Source organism: Palaemon carinicauda, unplaced genomic scaffold (assembly GCF_036898095.1).
Source record: "Palaemon carinicauda isolate YSFRI2023 unplaced genomic scaffold, ASM3689809v2 scaffold11, whole genome shotgun sequence".
NCBI classification, from domain to species: domain Eukaryota; kingdom Metazoa; phylum Arthropoda; class Malacostraca; order Decapoda; family Palaemonidae; genus Palaemon; species Palaemon carinicauda.
The window spans coordinates 18,301-25,000 of NW_027168593.1; positions in this window are offsets into that span (position 1 = coordinate 18,301).

Genomic DNA, 6,700 nt, shown 5'->3' on the forward strand with positions numbered 1-6,700 from the left:
AGGTTAGGATATTTCGCACGAATGTGTGCACTAAGAGGACAATGTAATAGTACATGTTCCACATCCTGTACCTGATTTTCCGTGCATACACAAACACGTAACTCACGAGGGATCCTACTCCACCTTCCTAATTCAATTTTCACACTATGTGACATCAGTCTTATGTCTGTAAAAGCTTGTCTCTTGTAATCAGGAACATACATTTCTCCTTTATACACTCTATGGTGCAATAGCTCCCTGTTAAGTTTTGACCTATATGTAACACACTTCGTTGCATTTAAAGGTTTGTCTCTTAATAATGACCAAATATTTTCTATTGACTGTCGGCTATTCTCTTCCCTTACACATCTCACGAAAAATCTGTAAGCAGGTGTACTGTTGCTCCTACACATATTAAATACAAAAAGAAATGGTTCCTCAAAATCTACATTAAATAATTTTGATGTTAAGAAATTTTTCCTTCTTTTCACAATTTCATATTGTACAGTGTTTAGACCTGCCTCAAATAACCTTAGAGGTACCGACATATTGTTTCTAACACCAAGTAGTTTTCTTACTAGTTTATTGTAAGTCTTTTCTATGCCTCCAACATTCGACATCAACCAACTTTTAGAACTATATAACAGCAGATGGCATTACAGCTGCATGAGATACTTTCATCTTATAGCAAAATTGCACGGTTGTGTTTACTGCACAAATATGGCAAACTTGTTAACTAACGAAGATGACGACTTATCATGTTCATCAAATACAGATTTCATTTTTTGCATCATCTGAAAACTAAACCCCTCGATACAAATACTGAGAGCAATATTCAAATTTTAAGTTGCCAAACAGGAATGACTATCATTTTTGTCACCATTAATAACAAAATATTTAGTCTTGGATGAGTTAACCCCCATGCCATACACTTCAAACTTTTTCATGCACATTTGGCGAGATGTTGCGACTATAACCGTGTCGTCTATCAGAAGCAAGGTATGTAATCCTCCCAAAAAAAACACCAGTTCCTATTCTTTCTTTAGTAATTTATCTTTTTATCTATATAAATTACAAAAAACAAACAACTCGTTGGTGCCCCTTGTCCCACTCCAACTGACGAAACCACAGTAGCAGACTTTAAGATGTTTTCCTTTCATTTGTACATATCCTGGATTCCCAAAAGCATGAGTTTACTGTACTCTATCGACTGCAAATGCCCTAGAATCTTTTTTCGAGGTACTATGACATATTCTTCACTGTAGTCCACAAACAACACATACCATTTCTTTTTCTGGTATTGGACAAAATCAATTAATAAATGAAAAGCAAGTATTTGCTCATCACTCACCCTTCCCTTTTTGCGCACCTGTCTAGCACTTATCAATGGAATACCATAGTGATATTATATTCATTAGCAGCATATCATATATTTTGGCAAGTGTATTCATATTAATAATTTCCCGATAACTGCTAAAATCAAATATATTTCTTTTTTTGAACAGGGTTGTCAGTTTATTACTACACCAATGCAAAGGGTGGCATGTGAACAGAAATATGAAGCTAAAAATTGTAAGAAAGAACAGTTTCCATCAAATAGATAAGGCTTCAAATAGCCAATGACATAACCCAATAAAACTATTTTTTTCTTTTCAATTTCACCACTACGCTTTCTAATTCTCTAGTTGTAAAGGGATCTTCCAAAATTGGAATATAAGGTGGACCACTAATGTCAAAGTTTCCCTCGCCCAGGATAACATTAGGGTTCAATAATTCCTCAAAATAAGCTTTAAACTGACAATCCTCTGGGCCTTCAGCACTTTGATCTGAAACATTCTCTTCCAATCTATGCCACATAAAGTCACCTTCGAGTCAGCATGGCTTAACAAATGTTTCCACTGAGGGTGCCTTTGGTCCCATTCATGCTGATTATTTAGAGATGTATTATTCGTGGATCTTGCAACATTATTCATTAAGTTAGAGGAGTCAGTTATTGATTTTGATACACTGTGGTGGGATGTTGCAACAATAATCACCACACCCTTGATCACTCTAAACAGACAAATGTCTCCTCAGCACAAACTTTCCCCTTATGTTATCAGCAGCGGGACTCTTAGAAAAAAAGGACATACAAACAAAACATAACCTTTAAACTATATTTCTTAAAACTAAAATACTTAACACGAAACCATCCACATCAAAATAATAATCCCTCTTAAAACTAATCAAAAACTTTAGACACTAAATATACAATAACTATCACCATTCAAATAACTCTCCCCGCCCCACAAAAAAAGAAAAAAAAACTTAAAACTAAAATTCACTTCAGCCACAAATATAAACGTAAGGGCCAACAGTCTTTAATAACTCAACACCACAACTCTGTATCAACCGGAACACTAACAAATACCAAAACACAATTTCATTAATTGATTTGGGTTGTCAGCATTATTATCATCATCATTCATCATCATCATCATATTTAATCGTAATACACAGGTCAGGTCATCAAAGGTTGACCAATCCAAAAGAGCAGTCTAAATATAATCAATTATAGGCCAGGTCAGCAACTAAAGATCAGCATTCAAAAATTAGTTCTCCAAAGGAGGAATTACAGCCTGCAAAATAAAAAAGGAAAAACACTTACGAACACTCCTAGCTAACTAAACTATCGCATAATAAACTGTTTCTATCATTCAGAATCACTCCTAGCAAAGATGAATAAAATTTTACCCACTTTAGAAATAACAAACACTTCCACGCTGGGAAAATAGATACAAAGTAAATCCAGCACTGAAACCACACAACTGCCTCTAGCTGCAGTCAAATCAAAATGAGCATTCACCCAAGACATTCACCACTGTCCTAACCTAGCTAAGAACATAAACAAACAATCTCAGTTATACCAACAGTCTTTATCACAACAAACAATCAATATACTAACTACCTCTCGCTCGCTGACACACACACACACACACTCTCTCCTCTCTCTCTCTCTCTCTCTCTCTCTCTCTCTCTCTCTCTCTCTGAATTTGGCAAACAATAAAAACTAAATAAAGATAAAACAAGAATTAATCCTCCACATTCCTTCTCACTTACTTTGCTAAATCCGTCTTGCACAACACTTACCTAATTTTTTCATAATCCAGTCGCAGTCAGGGAACAGGACCTCTGCTTCAAGTAACTGGGCCTTCATATACTCTTCCATTCACTTCTTCCATATCGCTATCATTCATTGTCCTAATCCAATTCCCATCTATACATCTATCATCTAATATACCATGCACTATCCCATCTACCTCACTATCATCTGGCCCTAAAGTCTCACATATTCCCTTCAATAATTCATCCATTTCATCCAAACCATTTCCTACTTTAATAAAAGATTCATCCCTACTATTTATCATTCTCCTATCTCTCATTCTCGCATTCGTCATACATGCTTTTACATCATCTAAGGAAAAGGCACACACACTATAGGTATCATTCATACTCAGCCATGATTTATCTGTATTAACACATTTATCTTCAACACTCACCTGTACATTTACACCCTTGTCATGCATATCCGGATTCCTACCTATACCTATAAATTTCCCTTGCACTTTCTCCTCACTTCAAACTTTCAAACGGATCTTTTTCCTATATTGAACTAAAACTAATTACTTATTTTCCAACCCTAACTTATCATGCACACTAAGTTCATACTTATTCATTTCAATTATTCATTCCATTCTCACGAACATTTATCCCATTCCTTCCACACACACACACAGGAGGACTCACCCCATTGAACCCTCTGATTACTTAGTTTTCCAAACATCCTGGCTGACTTAATCCCTTCTTCATACAAACCTTAGCTAATTGTCCATCTACACCACATTCAGTACATTTAGCACGCTGTTCCCTACACATCCTCGCATAATGCCCATTCTGACCACAATTGCTGCAAATCACATTTGTACAATTACTCCTACATCCACTCGCTATTTGCCCAGTCATACCACACTAAAAACACTTAACCTCTTTCTCTTTCTTACACTCACTGATACGATGCCCTATTTTACCACACCCGAAACACGCTCCTAATGCCCATCTACACTCATTCCCACCCCTATAACACTTCTCTTCACGGAAACAACTACCTGACCTACCTCGCTGAGCACTAGCACTCCTATCTCTCCAAACTGGATTCCCTTGTCTGAACCCTTCATTTGTCTGTACATGTATTACACCATTACTTACCCTAACACTCCTATCTATTACACTATCAGCTACTCTTATAGATGCTCTCATAATAGCTTCTCTAAAACTAACAAATTCTGGCACACTTTCCTCCATTCCAGTTGTTACCCTCACAGATTTACTTTCTTTCGTGCACCTATCAACTCGTAATCCTCAGCTATCTCTAAAATATCATCCCATGTTAATCTTTCTTTCGTTCACCTCATCTCCTTACGTTTCAAATTGATAAACTTAAAAACATTCTCAGATACAGTAGCCAAAAACTTCTTCAGTACTATCACCATACTTAGTTTGACAAAACCTTTCATACTCCTTGAGAAAGTCATACACATATCCACTGCGATATTCATTAAACCTTTCATACCTCTGTACCTCTCTCATAACCACTGTTTTACAAACTTCAACTTCATTCTCACTACTATCTTCACTGCCTAATACCTTCTCGTTTCCTTCTTCCTCATTCGAATATAATGAATCCAATTCAATACTTAAATTCCTATCCTTAACCATTCCCTTCTTAACATTCTTCTTACTTTCCATTTTCACCCATTCATGATCATCCTCACTCTCATCCTGACCTTTCTTCTTTCCCCTCTTCATATTACTTTTACCTTTTTTTTCATTCTTCCTATCACATTTCTGTTCATCCTTACTATGACTAATTCCCTTATCTTCAATCTAAACTATCGCACTATAATCAAAGATAAATAATAAACTGTTTCTCTCATTCAGAATTACTCCTAACAAAGATGAATACAATTTTACCTACTTTAGAAATAACAAACTCTTTCACGGTGGTAAAAAAATGTAAAGTAAATCCAGCACTCAAACCACTCAACTGCCTCTAGCTCCAATCAAATAAAAAAGAACATTCACCCAAGACATTCACCACTGTCCTATTCTAGCTACAAACAACCAAACAACCTCATTTATACCAACAGTCTTTCTCACAACAAATAATCGATAAACTAACTAACTCTCGCTCGCTGACACACACACACACTCTCTCTCTCTCTCTCTCTCTCTCTCTCTCTCTCTCTCTCTCTCTCTCTCTCTCTCTCTGAATTCGGCAAACAACAAAAAATAAATAAAAACGAAACAAAAATCAACCCTACACAACACCAGCATCTATGTTTAAATTAATGTGCATGATTATATGGTTTTGCACATAATTTTGTGGTGTCTGTATAATCCAAAGCAAGATTTATATTAAAGGGGTCTTATGAAAGTGCCACTTATATTCTAATTCTTTTGTAACTGTTATATGTAACCCTGAACATTCTAACATTACCCTTTCTGAAGTTCTAGTCCCGGGAAGTCCATGTAGGCTTTACGATCTTGAAGATAGGTATAACATCTGAACTAGAGCAAACTGTAGAAGATTCTTTAAGAGGATCTGTAGACAAAACTACCTGTTATGCATAGCCATCTTCTTTTCTCTAGTTCTGTTATCTTACCAATTTCACTACTTCTTGAAGTAGGTGAAGATTTATATTGCATGGAATGATAGTGACCATCTGAACATTACTACGACTCAACTGACACTTATTACAGCTTGAACTGAATTGCTCCTTTTAAATCGTATGTGCCACTTCCTGTGTACCATGGTCTTCCACTGTGTTCGGTTAGGGTTCTCTTGCTTAAGATTACACTCAGGCCCACTATCCTCTTTCTTTTTTTCCTTTCCTCACTGGGCTATTTTCCCTGTTGAAGCGCTAGGGCTTATACCATCCTGCTTTTCAGGGTAGGGGCTACAACTTAGCTAGTAATAATAATGATAAATAACAATTGCTTTTTCAAGGTAATATAAGGATTGAGGTAACTTACTGGAGCTATTGGTGACACTTAGTCCCTGTGTTCCTAGTCTGAGCAGCATCCCTGTAATGCTAGTTTTCGTTGGTGATCCCAACATTGCTGTCCATATAAACTTGAGGCTGGCCTTTTGACTGTTGATATATCACCAGGAACCATGGTTCTAGGATAGGTACTGATCATATATGTATATGTTAGCTACTGTGTAATGAAGCGCTCTTTATGATTCATTTCTTGACCATTCAACATGTGTTGTGGCTCTCCTATTTAACCTTAGAAAACCCTACTCACACTTTCTGAGTGAATTTCGGGAGTCATATGACCTCACCTATGATGACACTCCATATGTCAGTGTGGCTAACGGTGGCTGAGATTATACCCTAGACTAGAGCCGAGATCACTCCTGTAACTTATTCTTTAGTGTCTTTTGTAATTCTTCACATATTACTATAACTTTTGAAGTGGGCACAGTTTCTGAATGACTTCAGAAACTCAGATTTGGTCCTGTAGCTTGTTTGTTGAGCAGGTTGACAACAGTCTCTTTACATAGTTTTCTATCCAATGAATACTTGAATTTATTGTGAAATAGAGTTCTTGAGTAACCTATCTTCCACAGCTGCTCATTCCTCACACAATTAATTTTATTATGAATTAGAGTTCTTGA